The sequence below is a fragment of the Amborella trichopoda genome, chromosome 12 (genome assembly GCF_054954075.1).
Source record: "Amborella trichopoda isolate Santa Cruz 75 chromosome 12, AtrichopodaSantaCruz75HAP2 v2.0, whole genome shotgun sequence".
NCBI lineage: Eukaryota > Viridiplantae > Streptophyta > Magnoliopsida > Amborellales > Amborellaceae > Amborella > Amborella trichopoda.
In genome coordinates, this window is record NC_142347.1 from 34,862,939 (window position 1) to 34,880,747 (window position 17,809).

Consider the following 17,809-nt stretch of genomic DNA (forward strand, 5'->3'; position numbering starts at 1 on the left):
GAGATAGAAGACTCTACTTTTTGTTTTCGAAGCGGCATTTCCATCCCCTTCGTCTATTTAAATCGCAAGTTCCAGTAAACGTTTTCCCAAAACAGGAACCACTTTCGATGCCCTTCTTGACTAGCTCGCCTCATAGAGATGTGGGCAAAATTAATCAATTCGGGGAACGTGTGGTACCCTAAGAGGAGGGAGCTTGGATTTGACTTTTGCAGCTTAAGCTTGCTGGGGAAAGGGGGGTGCTGACTGGTCGTCGCTGAGGGTGTCCTCCTACCCTGAGCCTTGCCCCCAGGGCTAGCTCGTGTGTACAAGGAAGGAGGAGTGGATAGGATGCTGATCGAGGGGAACTTCTTTGAGTACCACGTAGTGAGTGGCTCCGAGGCGGCGAGGGGCTTACTCAATACTGCTTTTCCTTTTCCGTCGATAACATCATCGGACCTGCATGTGTGTGCGTGGTCGATATCAGTGTTTAGCTGTTCTAGGCCCAACCCCTTGTGAAGTGAGAGGCCGATTATTTGCAATACTCGCTTTTTTAGTTGAAGAGGCCTTAAGACCCCCAGCCTGCATGTGCATTTGTGTTCATATGACATTCGATTGTCTCGAAAGTTGTGTGCCTGTTTGGTTACAGCCTTTGGGCTGCCTCGAGCTGCAGGATTAGCATGCAATGCATTGGTGGCGCTAAGACCACCTGTAGTGAGTCCGGGTCTCAAGAGACCCAAAGCGGGTGAGGAGATCGGGGCGGGTTGTTCATATATATAATATTAGGAAATAATGGAGATCCTCTTTTCTCTACTATTCTCCTCTTTTCTCTACTATTTACGCACAGATTTTAGGAAATGATTGGATTAAAAAAAGGAAAAGTTTATATAAAGTTGCAACCTTAAAATGTAGAATTAAAGATGCACATCAAAAATGGTTGTTTTAATGTCGAAAAACCCTCTGATTGATCATCTCAACATTGATATGTATTAATATGAAAAATAAATAAATTTATGAGTCCCAGAAATAGTGCAGCTTGCAACAAATTATGTAGACCGTGCATTTTCAAGAATTTTATATGTTTATAAATCTACTTGATTTTAACCATTTTGAGAGTTTAAACTTTCATAATTAGACATGAAAATAGATTTTTAGATAATCTTAAGAATTGTTTACACCAAAATTATACGTTATGATAAAATTTGGAGGTGCGCCTTAATTGGATTGTTTAAGGTTACAACCTTATAGAAACTACACCCTAAAAAAATTCTCTTATTTCTCAATAAGTTATGGAAACAATATCTCTCTCTTCTTAAAATCTCTATTTTCTCTCTCTCTTCTCTACTCTACAAGCACAAAATTTTAGTCTTTCTCTTCCCTCAAACATGAAGAATATGTCCTACAACATCTATAACATTATGGTCCTTTCTTATTTTCGCGATATTTGTTCCCCGCTTAACTCTTGCTTAATAGTGTAGTATAAATAGATAAAACTATTCAAGAATCTAAATCTTTAGTTTTTTTTTAATCTAATTGAATTTCATAAGCTTTGAGAGATAGACATTGTTCTTAAAATCTCTACTTTTTCTCTCTTTTCCTAAAATATATACTCTTCACGCATAAAATAGTAGGAAAGGGTGGAGATCCTCTTCTCTCTAGTCTTCACGCATAAAATTTAGGAAAGTGTTGGATAAAAAAAAAGAAAAAGTTTATATATTGCAACCTTAAAATGTAGAATTAAATTTGTTTAATAATGTAGTATAGTTAGATAGATAGAACTATCTAAGAATCTAATTCCTTAGTTTTTTCAATCTAATTGAATTTCACGAACTATGAGAGAGATATCAAGCTACTTATTTTCTACACGTAAAAAAATCATATTACAAATTTGAAAAATATACTACCATTTTATTACTATTTTCAAGTTTATAATAAAAAATTAGAGCTATTCAAGAATCTAAATCCTTAGGTTTTTCAATCTGAGTTTCATGACCTGTTAGAAAAGAGATCAAATCATTTATTTTCTATATGTAAAAATATCATATTACAATTTGAAAAATATACTACTATTTTGTTACTATGTTCAAGTTTATAATAAAAAAAATTAGAACTATTCAAGAATCTAATTCGTAGTTTTTTCATTCTAATTAAGTTTCACGCCGTGTGAGAGAGAGATCAAACCACTTATTTTCTATATGAAAAAATCATATATACTATAAAGAGACATACATCGTACCATTTACTTTTCTCTTAGAAAGAAATTTTCTTGCTAAAAAATCCTTATGACAGATTAGTAAAGAAATGGACTTAAGATAAATATATAAATACATTATTTTCTCATAGGATAAGGTGGGGTGTGATAGGTTTTTGGGCTGGGCGCGAGGGTTTATGGTAAGAGATGATGGAAGAGGTTTTCTTTAAAAAGAAATTTTGGGAGGGTAAGATTGAGAGAGAGATTAATGGAGAAAGCAATGAGTGAAATAGAGAAAATATTATAGGAGAAATTTAAGACATGAGTTATCACATAGAGACATTAATCACAAATAGTGCAAGTTAGAAAAAATAAAAAGGAGTAGCATATATAAAAAAAGGTGATAACATGGTAGGGAGAGAGAAATAGTAGGTTTCTTTATTATATGCTTTTTGGAGTTACTATAAGATAGATAAAATAAATAGAGAGATAAACAGTTTGGGGAAAGAGAAAGAAAAAAAACAATTGAGAGAGAGACCTTTGAGAGGGAGATGTTCTAAGAAAATAAATGGGAGAGAGATTTTATGGAGGAGAGAGAGAGAAATAGAAATTGTTGAGAGGAAACTGTAAATGATATAAATAAGGGAGAGATGAGATATTTTAAGAAAATAAATGGGAGATATTTTAGAAAAGAGAGAGGCAAAGATAGAAACGGTACAAAGGGAAACCATAAATGATATAAATAAGAGAAAATAAGAAAGAATTTAAAAAACATGTAACATATTTAAGGAAATGTATAAGAGGGAAAGAGAGTGAGTGAGAGAGAAAATAGTGTTGGTGTGGGGGATTTATTACTAAAGAAAAAATGGGGGGTAGATAATTTATTAAGAAGGAAGAAAGATGAGACACATGTCACAAAATCAGGAAAAGGTGTAAGAGGGAGAAAGAGAAGAGAGAAAATCATTTGGATGAGGGGTGAGATTTATTATGAAAGAAGAAAAATGAGACATGTGACGCAAAAGTAAAGGGGATGAAGAGAGAGAAGAGAAATTCATGTAGGTAAAGGGAGAGATTTATTAAGTAAGTGGAAAAATAAGACACGTGGCATAAAAATACAGAGGGTATCCCTCTTGTTTAATGTATAACTAGTGTTATGCACGTGTATTATACGTGATATGATTTAGTTATAATTGAATAAATTTTCAATTTAAAATAACATTTTCAAGAAGGCATCATTTGATTATTAAGTTGTTTTCAATTAAATAAGAATGACTAATTATGTTTATGTTAACTATTTTTTGACAAATACTATTAATTGATATAAAATATAAAAGTTTCATTGTTTCTCACTAAATTTATACATTTATCACTATGCAATCAAAATAGAATAAGTAATATTTAGTTGAAATACTGATTAGTAATTGATAATACTATGTAATTATTACTTGATGTTTCCCCTGCAAATCACATTAGCAAATAATTAAAATATCATAACAAATCAAACCAAAACCCTTTATTTCACTATAATAATTCAAAGAAAATCCTGAAATATTTATTCTAAACTAATACCCTAATATATAGGGATCTAAAATTGCTAAAAAATCTACATGCAAAAAATAAACATTGACTTCTATGTCCATTATTTGCCACATTTACCCAAATGCCATCCAAAAAAAAAAAGAAAAAAAAATAGTGAGCCCTTTTTTTCCAAATAAAATATTAATGTTACAAATTATTCAAGCCCAACAATATAATACATCAAAGTAAATCTCCTAGATCAGATGTTCAAAAATCCCTATTAAAATAATTTATAAAAATTATTAAAATTAATATAAAAGAATCGAACCAGACAACAAAACTCTAATTTCTTAAGCAATAACATAAATCATACTTTGTATGACAACATATGGCATTGTGAATATTATTCTTCCCCTTAAGTACCTACATGCTTACTCTCCAAAAACTCCCATTAATAGTTTATCGCTTTTCAAATTTCATAATGTCTATATGTATATGTGATCTAAACTTAAAAAAAAAACGGAAGAAAAATATTCTTCCATGATCAAAACCTTAACTTGTACATTAATGGATCATAAATATCATGTGTCTGACCCACAAAAATATTCAGCACAGAAGGCAAGAAATGCAGGTACTTACTTGTTCCTCTTGAAGGCTTTTAAAAAATAAAGACGTAGCTAACAAAAAACCAATTCAGAACAAAGACAATAGGAAACATGAAAGTCAAATAAAAGACATATAAGAAATAATAGATAATTGATCCACACCTCATACATACTGAATTGAAAAAAGCATATTAATAATATCAATTGTATGGGTACCAACCTCATAAGTTATTTGAATCTGTAGCGTAATGCAAGTAGATGAAACCAATCTACAAAAACAGTTCAAGATATCAATACATGTATCAGTACCTCTAACTTAGAAACTACAATCTAGATAATATATTGTCATTGTCATATGCACGAAATATCAATACTATAACTGACATTAAAAAAAAAACCAAAGTTAATAACTCGTTGTATAAAGAGAGAGAAGAGGGAAATTAAAGAGGATGATAAAGAGAGTTTGTCGGAGATATCTGTTCCAATTTTATAAATTCACCTTATAGAGAGAGAAAAGAGAAATTTAAGATGATGATATAGATCGTTTGTTGGAGAGAGAGAGTGAGTCACTGATTATTTGATCTAGATTTGATTCCTCATAGTATTTTATTTTTAGTTTTTTCTACAAATTATATGAACATAAAATTTGGTACGTACCATCTTCCTAACGGGGTGCATCTAAAAAAAAATAATATTAAAAACAAATTATTGATAAAACATAATAACCAAAATACCTCTTAAAACTTTGAGGGTTATTTTTTTCAAGGGTATTTTAGTTATTTAGTTTTATTGCAAATATATTTTTTATATTTTTTGCCAGTACAACTTTAAGAGGGGTAAATTTTATAGAGTAGGGAAATCATAGAAAGCTTGCCTTTGTTCAAATAGTAACAAACTTTTTATGCTATATACTTCCTCTTATCCCATCATCTATTATGAATTGATCGCTGAGATGCCCCCAATAACAATACCACGTCGCTATACTATTTTATTTTTATTTTTAATTTTACAAATTGTTTTTACACCAAATTTTAGGCATCTATTTTTCTATTAAAGTTGCACAAGTAAAAATAAATAAATAAATATTATTAATAAAATAAAATGACTCAAATACCTCTAAAAATTTTAAAAAGTAATTTAGTTATTATATTTTATTAAAAATTTATTGTTAATATTTTGTTTAGGTACACGTCATTGGGCCCGTATATAATTTATAAAACAAATTAAAAATAAAATACTATAACAGATTGATCAGACGGTCAATGGCTCACTTAATCCAAATTTAACGGCCATAGTACATGTGAAATGAGTGGTTCTCCGAAAGCTCCGGGGGTTGGCTCGACCTAAGTACTTATACCGTCAAAAGGATTCATGACTGGCTATATATATCCCCTTCTCTACAAGCCTTCTTTTTTCTTGTAACCCCCGCGGTCTCTCTCTCTCTCCATCTGTCTGTCACGTTAAAGGCTCAAAAGCCCTAACCTCCTCTCCTGAAACCCTCAAAACTCAGATCTATCAAAACAAAAGCCCTAGACCATAGTCCCTCAAGGAAACATTGTCTGCCTTAATCTCCAAGCTTGCAGATAGTACAAGGTTCAAGATATTTCAATTTGATCAAACCGGAGAGTACTTGATCACGCCGAATTGTCAAGCATCAGGTGCACTTTTGATTTTTATACTTTGTGGTGAGATTTGAAGGGATATTGTACTGATTTTTGTTGTTTTTTTGGTGATATTGTGCTGGCTGCAACTTTTCGGTGATGTTGTACTTATTGTTGTAGTTTAATTGGTATTTTCAGTGATATTGTAGGATTTTAGGTGACATTTTTGCTGATATTGTGCTGATTAGTAACTTGCTTTTGGTTATATGAAACTGATTTCTATCTCAGGGACTTTCCATATGCAACTGTTTTCTAGTGACTGGCTGCAGTCAATTTTGGTGATATTGTGCTGATTTTTGTTATGTGGAGGCTGCAGCTTAGTAAAGAGATGCATACTAGTTTATTCCTTACTTTTTTTTTTAATGGTTAAGAGGTGAATAATGGTAAATAGATGTGCACTGGTTTTTGCTTTTCCCGCATATTCGAAGCCACAGATTTAAATAGATTTAGGTAGGATTTTGATTTAATGGTTTTAATGTTTTTTATTTTATTTATCTGGAAATCTTATGAATACTGTATTAAAGTCCTTTTGCAGATTTTCTCTGAAAATGGAAGTAGGTGGGTTTTGAATTTTACTGTTTTCAATTTCACAGGTTTTTTATTTAATTACTATGTAAATTGATCTAGATAGGGTTTTACTTTAGGGTTTACTGTGTAACTGAATTAAGGAAGCGATTTAGGTAGTGATTTTTGTTTTACTAGTTTTGATTTACACTTTTTTTCGACCTTAAGATGGAAATTCATTCTCTCAATGTGAAAGCGCCTCTTCATAAAGAAATTCAAAATGGAGGTATATTTTGTTTATTATCTATTTATTTTTTTGTTTTCCATTTCTAATTTTTGAAGAATGCTCTTGGTTTCACATTTTATTTTATTTTTATTTTTCTTTTTATTTTTAAATTTTGAAGTCATTCATTGTTATTTTTATTTTTAAATTTTGAAGTCATTCATCTTTTTGTTATTTTCTGTAATTTATATTCGTAACTTACGTTAATGCTGTTTACTGTAATTCACTTTTTTATTTACTTTGATTCATATATCACATAATCATAACACTATGTTTCTATTATGTACTTTCCTTTTTCTTGGATTTTTTCCAAGGCCATATTCTCTACAAAACTTCTATTTGTGGGTGGTGTTGTGAAACTAATTAGGTTGTAGTAACCAAAGCTTCTTTAACTAAGGTAATTATAAATGGTTTTAGGGAAATTGCTTTAATTTCCATTGTTTATTTGAAGAAAAAAGGAGTATTTTCCTCAGTACCTTGTTACTGTCTATGTGATCATTGAACACGTCAACAAAAGATCCAAGACTCTAGAAGATTAGAAATCTTATCTTGTGATTCTATTGAATGATTTGGTAGGTTAGACATGCAGAATGGGGGACAAGTTTCACTTTGAAATCAAATTTATTTTTTGAATATCAGAAATAGTGGAATCGTATTTTTGTGAAATAATATTTTTGACCATCTTTGTAATCTCCAACATTTCCAGTACTTTCCCCATTTTCATGTGTTTTTACCCCATCTTTTCCATGATTTCGTTAAAACCTTATTTTCCTGATATAGCAATTGTGGTTATCAAATGTCTTCTGACCTTGAACTGCATCAAATAAGTGCGGTCATTTACTGTCCAATTAATGGTTTGGATGCTTACAAGGTAGGTTTTGTTGACATATTTTAGTAGCGTCATGTGGATCATAACTGTACTCTCCAGATGCTCATGATAGTCATTGCTATCCAAGTTAACAATTGTTGATTGGATGGTTATGAATATCTGATGCCGGAAGAAATAATTAAAATAAAAATAATAATAAAGGTTGAGAGAATATATCTTCTCTCTGGGTTTGAAGGGAATCCACCCCAAAAGATCTTTTCACAAGATCAACTTTTTACTTAATCACCAATTCTCTGCCCTTTACAATGAAGGGGCTTCTTGCCTTTAAATACACTTGAAAGAAAAAATAAATAAATAAAAAAATCCAAAAAAATAAGCTCTCTCTCTCTCTAAAACTCACATCCCTACTTCCTTATTTTCTCTCACCTGAAGCCTCCATATCTCTTCCTTATCTCCTTATTTTCTCTCACATGAATCTCTATCCTTTTTAAATCGTTCTTAAAAGATTAGTTCTTAATCTATTCCACAAAAGCCTCCTAAAAAAACAACTCATACCAGATTTTTCTTTTTAAAACTAACCAATCCAATTGCTACTCTATTATCAAAATAACTCACACACTAAATCCTCCCACTTAAGAACTTATCCACTAAAATCCTCCCTCCTCCCACTTAACAATTAACACACCCAAATCCTCCCTCCTCCTGCTTAAGTTATCCTAGTGCACTTCCTATTCCTAAGATAAGACAAAAATAACAATAAAATTATTTTCCTAATTTTTTATTTGCATCATTCTCCCTAAGTTGAGAGAAGCTTGACCTCCAACTTACCAAATTCAAATCTTTTAGAGGCTTTCCCACCATTCCTCGTGGTGCTTTTTTTTTTTTTTTTTAATGATCCAACTGAGAAGACACTTGAGGGGAGGAAACAATCCTCCACATCGTAGTTATAGATCTCCTCTTCCTCAACGAGGATACAGTCCTCGTAGGAAGTTTCTTGAAGGGGTTACAGCCCTCGCAGGAACCTTCGTTCAAGACACAACCCCTCTCTACACAAACGTCGTATTCACCAGCGAGACTATAGCGTTTACTCCTCTAGTTATCCAAGAGACACCAGATATTCAAAGCCCATCTGCCAGACCTTCAATGTGCTGCGCGAATAGAATCCTACCTTTAACTACCACTACAGAGAATTTATGAACCACAACCATCCTCAAAACCCCAACAAAAGTCACCATCACCATCTACAACATCCATCTTCCAATAGGCACCAACGTTACCCTCAAGTAGACCTTTCATCCCGAATACCTCTCTGCTCATCAAGTTAGACCACCTCCTCTCCCACCCCCTTACCTTAAGCCCAATCCCCCCATTCTCGCATAAGTTTATGAGGGACAACCCCCATATCCTGAATCATCTAACGCCACCCCCCTAATGCCTCCCCCTCAATATTACCAACTCACCCTACTCAATACCCAACCGCACCTCTTCTTGGTAATGAGCACCCTTCTACTGTATATCCTAATATGTTTGCCCAGGCAGTAGCTTCCACACCGGAAAACACATTGCAGCAACCTTGACAATCACGAAATAGTGCAAAGCACTCCACCGATTATCATATCTCGGTCCATAACCTCGAATCCCACATTTGGCTCTTCTCTAACTATGAGAGTGCTGAGCGACTCTCGTCTAGAAAATTCCCCTATAGGCACTTTCCTGCCTCATCACAGTGACATCAAAGGGATTAATTTGTGGTTACAGCTTGTCTTTAATGACCCTCATGTCGTTTGCAGGCTTCTCTCAAATGGTAAGTATCTCATCTCCTTTACAAACAAATTTAAACCGGTTATTCCTCCCAATCCCACCTTAAGCTTTAAAGGTGGGATTCTATCCCTACTAAAATGGAATCCTTCAATGGGAGCCCAACAAATTAGTAAATTTTGGATTACATTAGAACGAATTCCCTTCCATCTTTGGTCTAACAAGGTCGTTCAAATCCTAGGAAATAGCTGTGGGCAATTCCTATCTGTCCATTGGAAGTCCATGGGATTTCTTCCTTTGGGACAAATTGTCATCTTAATATCTATTGAATCAGTAGACCAAATCCCCAGTTCTCTGTCCTTGCACTTTAATGGCCTCTCTTACAAAATTTCAGTATCAGTCCAGGGCTTGGATTGCCAACTCGTCCCCAGCCAGACCACAAAGCTTCGACTATGGTCCAATGAAAATTTAGTGGAGCCTCCCGTGCTCCGGGGCCCCCATTTGCTGCTCCCAAGCCCACTAGGGACTACAATAGCAATTTGCACCGAAACAAAACTCCGGGATCTAGGCCTACCAAAACTGCTCACACCTTGGACCATAATCACCGTTTATGCAACGAGTTAGTTCCACCGACCCCTTGCCGCGAGATTCCTGCCCTCAATCTGACCGAGGAAAGGAACTTCTCATTGATCATTCCCAAGTCTATCAGATCTCTGACGTCCTGTCATCTTCCTCTCGTCAACCACCTCGTCAAAAGTATCCCCATGAATACTTTGACATCTATTACCCCCCGCCGCCCTCGACATTAAATACCCAAGATACTGTGGCTCTACTCATTGTACCTTTGTACCTTTTGCCTTGCTTGCCTTGCCACTATGCTTAGTGTCACTCACCCTTTTAAGGCTCCCTCGAAGATTGCTTCCTCGATTGCCTCCCATCCTCCACTCATTAATGACCCTTGTTCTCCCCCCTCTATCATTATCATCACCCCTCTCTATCCACTGCTTTTGCCAACCCCAATTCCCAATAATCCCCAAGTGTCTTCCCCACTGCCTCATCTCTTACCTCCCCACCCGTATCACATTCCTTCAAACTACCCCCAAACGTCTCTCCCTACTAATCCCCCCCAATCTCCCCACTAGTCCCCCCCCATCCCCAGAAAATCTGGACAGCTCCTCCACTCATCCCAACATACCCACTGCAACGTGTCCAAATCACCTTCTTCTCCCTCCCCTTCCGCTCTCAACTCCTATCGCTTATCCAGCCCCAAACCACTCTCCTTACATCCCTAATGAACAACAAGATCAAAATGCACTGATACCTTACCAAGGCAACTCTACTTTGGTTCCTTTTTCATGCACGCCTCTACCCCAATCCCCCAACTCTCCACAATTTAACCCACCACCTTTGTCCGTTGTTCCTCCCTTACAATCCTCCTTTAAAAGAGCTCCACTGCTACACTTCCCCTTCAAATATGCTTTGTAGGTAATAGTAGAAACCAACATATCTAGGTTGCCTCCATTTGCAGTCCACCACAGCCCCAACATCTCTCCGCCCCAGTGTATCAAAAAGCGCTAGGTGGGTCCTAGGCGGCCTGAGGGGTCCAGGCTCCCCAACGCCTAGAACCTAGGCGGCTGCCGGTTAAAATTTGAAAAAAAGTAGAAGCCATACCAAATTATTACCAATGTAATACCATATTCCAAGTTAAAAACAAAAAGATAGACGTTGAGAAGAGAATTTTGATAATCCATATTGTTAAAACAGTAAATTGTAAAACTGTAAAACCATACAAGTGTAGGTAGGATATAATAGTCAACACTTAACACAACAGAAATTTAGAAAATATATAGTATAACAAAAGTCAACACTCATGACTCAACACTCAGCACCAATAGACAAGAGTCTTCAGTCGTCGTCGTCATCATCATCATCATCATCAGAAGGAATATCAATAGGGCAAGCCTCATCATATGCATCAGAGTCGTGGCCATCATCATCAGAGTCATCTCCCTCTTCAATATAACGCTCGTCCTCCTTTGTTTCTTCTGAATCTGTCTCTTCCTCCTCCTCTACTTCTTACTAGTCTGTGCAGATGAGGCCTTAGGAGTCTTGGCTGCTCTACCCTTTTCTTTGTGCTTCTTTGAACTTAAATATTGTATAATTTCCTCCTTGGTAGCCTCATAAACATTTTTACAAGGGGCAACATCCCTCTTAATACCGGCAAGGTGTTTTTTAAACCCGTAAATGCCCCCATCAGTATTCTTTCCACAATAATTACATTTAATACGATTTTTATCACTGGGATTCGGGTTATAACCGTACTTCCAACCTGGATCACCACTCCGTCTAGAACCTGGAGAAGATACTTCCATAGAACAAGGCTTATTTTCATCCTTTTCTGGTTCTTCAAAATTCAGAAGATGTCTAATCTCATCCCGAATTGCTTCATGAACCTTTATACAAGAAGCAACATTACCTCTAACACCAGCAAGGTGTTTTTTGAATCGGCTAATACCCCCATTGGTATATTTTTCGCAAAAATTACACCTTATACAATTTTTTTCATTTGGTTTTGGGTTGTACTCAACTTCCAACGTGTATCACTTTTTCTAAGAGTAGCAAAAATAGATTTATGACAAGGATTTTGTTCTTGTTTTTGTTTTACATAACTTATAAATTGCTTAATCTCCTCTCTGATAGCTTCAAGAACATTTTTAAAAGGGGTAGCATCCCCCTTAATACCGGCAAGATGTTTCTTAAACCGGTTTATGCCTCATTTTGTATCTTTTTTACAAAAATTGCGTTGGATGTCATTTGGATTCGGGTTGTATCCATATTTCCGACCTGGATCTCCACTCCGACTAACTCTTGAAGAAGACATCTCAAAATAAAACAAGCAACCAAAAAGTTGCACTTTGGTTGCTCGAACTCCAAACTTTGAGAAACACTTCGATGATTCGATCCAATGAAATGTAGTTGTTTGAAGGTTTCTTTCTCTCTAAAAGGGTTTCTTGGGGGTTTAGGTCTCAAATGAACCTAAAGCCCATCTTTTTAAACTTTTATATCTTGAAAAAAACAAAAAAAAAAAAGAAGACTTTTCCGCCTTTAGGCGGGGCGCAGGCCCCGGGCAGCCGCTTAGGCGGCCACCCAAGGACCACCGCCCAGTTTGGCCTCCTAGGTCAGGGCGATGCGCCCAGGCCTTCTGGACCGCCTAGGTGGCCGCCCAGGGACCACTGCCCAGTTTGGCCTCCTAGGTCAGGGCGATGCGCCCAGGCCTTCTGGACCGCCTATGCACCGGGCGGTCCACTTTTTGGACAATGCTCCCCCCCACTCGACCACTACCTCTACATGCTTCCTCCCAACCCCCTCCTACCCCTTTAACACCCTCGTCCAATTTTTATAGCTTTGGCTCCCCACCCTCACACTTAGATTCTAATATTCCCCTTCCCATTTTATTTTCTCCCTTGTTCTTCTAGTAGATTCGCGTCTACCCTACCTAGCCTACTTGGTACTGGATTACAAAACACTTATCTAGATGAGCTTGTGCCCTTGCCTTTAGAAATGCGGCTTGCTCTAAATGCAGCCCATCAAACAGGAGGTCGACTACGGCCCTGCATCCCTCCCCTTAACTTTTTCTTCCCCGAACCATCTTTAGCCCGTCACAACCGCAGCCTGAACACTCCTTGATTCATGACCCCTACCTCCCAAGTTCCTTTTTCTCCTAGAACCCACCCGACACCCTTATCTCTTACCAATGGTCAGATTTCAGCTCAGACATCCAGTCCCCAACATCAACTGATTTGTTGGAGCTTGAAAGAATTGAAAGAGGTGAACCTCTCTTGGGTGGCACCATCTCTAAAGCTGGACTAATTTTCCAAAGAGATATCACTAATCTAACCAACCAACTAAGGGCTAATGCGGGTGACCCACATGTACTTTCATCATCCCGTAGAAGTAGGAGCTTACTGGAGCTTGGAAAGCTCCACTCTGGGGTTAACTATGACAACCCTAAGAATTCAGTCAAACTATCTTCCTCAGCCTTTGTCCTCTCAGTTAGCCCCATTAAGAGGTTAACCTCAAGGAAGTCCTACCGCCATCCTAACTCCCCTCGATGAAGATTCTATGTTGGAACATCAGAGGTCTTTGCAGCCTCGCTAAAAGAACTGGTATCCACTCTTTAGGCCGTTCTGCTAATCCCACCATATTAGCCCTCTTTGAAACAAAACTCCCTTCCTCAGATTTGTCTTTCATTAGGCCTATTTGGGGCCAAAACCCTGTGCTTGGGAGGCCAAAGATTCATAGGGGGCCTCGGGGGGCATCTTGGTGGTTTGGAAACCCGGCATCCTCCAAGGTATCTTGGCACAAATTATGGAATTCTCGGTATCCCTTACCTTCATCCGCTTAGCAGATAACTTCCATTTCTCTACTTCTTTCGTCTACGGCCCAAATAGTCCAACCCTTTGACCTAATCTTTGGCTTGAACTCTCTAACTTGGCACCCCCACCCAATATCCCATGGCTCCTGGCCGGTGACTTCAATACTGTTAGATGGCCTCATGAGAAATCCAATGGGGGAAATATAGATGCTTTCCATGAGGACTTTCTCAGATTTTATAGAAAGCATAACCTTAACTCGATATCCCTTTGTTATGAGCGTCCTTCACCTAGTCTAACCATGCTACTCTTCCAATCATGTCCAAATTAAACAAGTTCGTAGTTAACCAGAAATGGGAATCTTATTTCCCTGGTACCAGTCCCCGAGTTCTATGCACAGCAACCTCCGACCATAAACCAATTTACCTAGACACCAACCATTCTCCTTGCATTAACGAACCTTTTAGGTTTGAACTGAATTGGTTCGAAGAACCAACTTTTCCACCCCTTTTTGCCTCAGTATGGTCCTCCAACAATGCCCTTGGTTTGGCTGGCTTTAGGCTAACCCCCAAGCTCCAAAACTTAAAAGCAGCCCTCAAACAGTGGAGTCAGAATCTTCCCATAAAACATCAGGTCTCGGATTAGAGAAATCTCAGTGTGTATCCCTGACCTGGACCACTTGGCAGAATCTAGACCCCTTTTCTATTTAGAAAGTCATAGTAGAATTCAAGCAAAAATCGATCTCTCCCAAACCCAAAAACAAGAAGAGATCTATTGGTATTAGAGATCGAGGATCAAATGGCTCAAACTGGGAGACTGGAATACGACCTTCTTCCATAAGAAGGCCAGCACTAGACGAAGAGGAAACTCTATCACACAAATCTCTGTTGGTCCCCAAACTTTCACTAACCCTAGCCGCCTTTTTATTGGGTTCTTCTCTAATCTCTTCTCTAAGCCCATCCACCCCCGCCATCCTAGAGAGGCCTTTCTCTTTGGAAGAGATTAGGAAAGCTACCTTCGATCTTCCAAAAGACAGAGCCTCGGGACCAGATGGATTCCCCTTGTTTCAAAATCTTTGGGATAGTACTGTCCCAGATCTCTTAGCCTTTTTTGATGAAGTTTTCCTTAGAGGCAGAATCAACTCGGCACATAAGTGTACTTTTTTAGCTCTGATCCCCAAAGTAGAAGGTGCCCATAGGATGAAAGAATTTTGCCCTTTAGCCTCCTGAATTCTTCGTATAAAATCTTAGCTAAAGTGTTAGCTCCAAGGCTTCAACAGGTCCTCTCCTCCATTATTTCCCCTTCTCAGTTGGCCTTTGTCTGTAACAGACAAATCCTCGATGGTGCTCTTACAGCTCATGAGGCCATTCATTCGAGATCCCTTTCTCGACAACAAGGCCTTGTTATTAAGTTAGATTGGGAGAAGGCCTATGATAGGGTTGATTGGGGTATCCTAGATGCCCTCCAAGCTAAGATGGGCTTTGGCTCGATTTGGAGGAAATGGATACCAGAATGCATATCTAACCCCTCTTTCTCCATCCTAATTAATGGATCACCTGAAGGCTTCTTCCAAGCACAGAGAGGGCTTAAGCAGGGTAACCATTTGTCACCCTTCCTTTTCACACTCATAGGTGAACTTTTCAGTTAGTCTATCTCAAGACTAAAGACCAATGGGTCTCTCTCGAGCTTCAAAACTTCATCCTTTGGTCCAACAATATCTTACCTTCTCTATGCTGACGATGCACTCATTTTCTGTGATGCCATTCCAACTCAAGTGGATATGGCGATTCTTGAGAACCTTTTAACTGCTTACTGGAGCGAAAGTAAATCTTTCCAAGACCAAAATGATGGGTCTTCATGTTGACAGGACAGTCTCTCTCAGTTTGGTTTCCCGACTAGGTTGTGCCTTAGAAAATTTACTGTCTTCTTATCTAGGCCTTTCCCTTTGCATAGGAAAACCGAAGAAAAACATGTGGGATAGCCTCACTGAGAGATTCACATGGAAATTTGCCTCGTGGAAAGGTAGATACCTTTCATTTGGGTGTAGAATTACTCTTATCCAAGCAACCTTAGCCAGCATTCCAATTTACATGTCAATGTTTCAAATCCCGATCTCGGTCATTCAAAACTTGGAAAAACTCATGAGAGATTTTCTTTGGTCTAGGGTTGATGACACCAAGAAAATTCATTTAGTGGCATGGGATATTGTCTGTATTCCTAAGTTTTTTGGTGGTTTAGGAATTAAAAATCTTAGAATCATGAATCAAGCCCTTTTAGGCAAGTGGTGGTGGAAATTCTCTTCACCCCACCCCTTACTTTGGAAATAAGTTGTTCAAGCAAAATATGGGATGACCGACACTGACTGGTTGCCTAGATCCCCTCCACACAGATCCTTAGGAGCCTGGAAAAACATATCCTCCACTAGATTTGAGCTCATAACCAGAACTCGATTCCGGCTTGGCAAGGGTCCGAGAATTAAGTTTTGGACTGATACCTGGATAGGATCTTCTCCACTTTCCCTAACCTTCCCCTCTCTTTTCCTTATTGCTCGCGACCCAACGGCTCTTATCGTGGACTCTGCATCATTCACTGGCTCCACCCTGGTCTGGACACCAATATTTAGACGAAACCTAAGTGGGCAAGAATCCTCCACCCTTATCTCCCTCTTTCAAACCTTAGAGACTTGCTTCAGTACTTTGTGTAGACCAAATTCTTTGATTTGGTCCCCAGCCCCCTCAGGTACTTTTTCAGTATCTTCTTGCTACTCCTCCCTGTTACCCAACCCCACCCCAACACCCTCATTAACTTAACTTGGTCATTACCTATACCTCACAAAGTTTAGGCCTTTATTTGGGTTCTCTTACACGGCAAAACCCACACCCTCGATCAACTCAAAAAGAGGGGCTTTGCATTCCCTAATTGATGCATCCTGTGCCTCCAAGAAGAGACTATTCCTCACCTTATTCTTCACTGTGAAGTGGCTCAATGCCTCTGGCCTTCCCTTCTTAACCTATTTGGCCTTCAATGGGTCACCCCAGCTAATTTGACCCAATTCTTCGAAACCTACTTCTCACCTCCCTTCTCCAAAAATGGCAGGAGACAGTGGCACCTTGCTGTGGGTAGTCTCGTTTGGAGTCTCTGGCTAGAAAGAAACTCCAGGACCTTTAGAGGAGTATAGAAAACTATAGAGGTAGTTTCCGACTCTATTACCGCACTTATTGCCTTTTGGGCCAAATCCCTACCCATCTTTTCTAATTTTCCCATATCTCATTTTCTTAACAACTGGGATTGTCTTTTGTTTCTTGCAGCCCAAACAAACAGACCAACACCACTGTGGTCGCCCCCTCCCATAGGTTACCTGAAGCTTAATGTAAATGGTTCCTCCTTAGGAACTCTGGCCCTTGGGGCATAGGAGGAACTCTCTCTGATCCTAATTCAACCATCTGGACCTTCTCAGATTACATTGGTTGCCATGATTCTAGTTTCACAGAGGCAATGGTCCTTCTGGTTGGCCTAAAAAGGTTATCTGAGTTTGCACCAGCAACACAAGGCATCATAGTAGAATCAAATTCTTTCAATACAGTATGCTGGGCCACGCAGATGCAGCAGCCTCCCTGGAGGCTCTCAGCTATTTTTGACCATATCAATTTCTTATGTAATTCCCTTCCTCAGGTGTCCTTCACCCATATCTACAGAGGGGCAAATTCGTAGGCCGATTGACTAGTTAGGGAAGGTGCAATTCGTGGCCCGTGAGCAATCATTCGGATAGGTGCTCAGTCAGTTTGCTGAGCCTTATCAGAAATCTGTAGAATGTGAAGCCTCTCTCTACTATATTATATCTTTTCTCTGCTCTCTTCTCAATCTCACCTCTTCACTCTCCTTCTTTTGTCTCCTTCCTCTTATCTAGCTTTGTCTCTGTAGTCGAATTCGGGACAAAAAAAAAAGAAAAAAAAAAGGTGAAGAGGGAAAATAAAATAAAATAGCAGGATGGTTTTTTCGTGGTGGACTAGGTTGTGGCCTTTTCTTCCTGCTGGTTCCCTGTCCCCGCATTTTTTGCAGTGCTCTCGCAACAAAGTTACTTCTTACCTTGGTTGAATTTTCGCACTGAGTC

General features: G+C 38.2%; 1 protein-coding gene across 2 annotated transcripts in view; it reads left to right on the forward strand.

Annotated features, from left to right (window-relative positions):
* The first annotated feature begins 5,706 nt into the window (after positions 1 to 5,706).
* Positions 5,707 to 17,809, forward strand: part of LOC18430885 (uncharacterized) — a 31,111-nt gene continuing 19,008 nt past the window's right edge. For both annotated transcript variants that reach the window (XM_006841027.4, XM_020665259.2), the window contains exon 1: positions 5,707 to 5,948. The gene's annotated coding sequence lies outside the window, so the exon portion shown is untranslated. The remainder of the gene's footprint in view (positions 5,949 to 17,809) is intronic.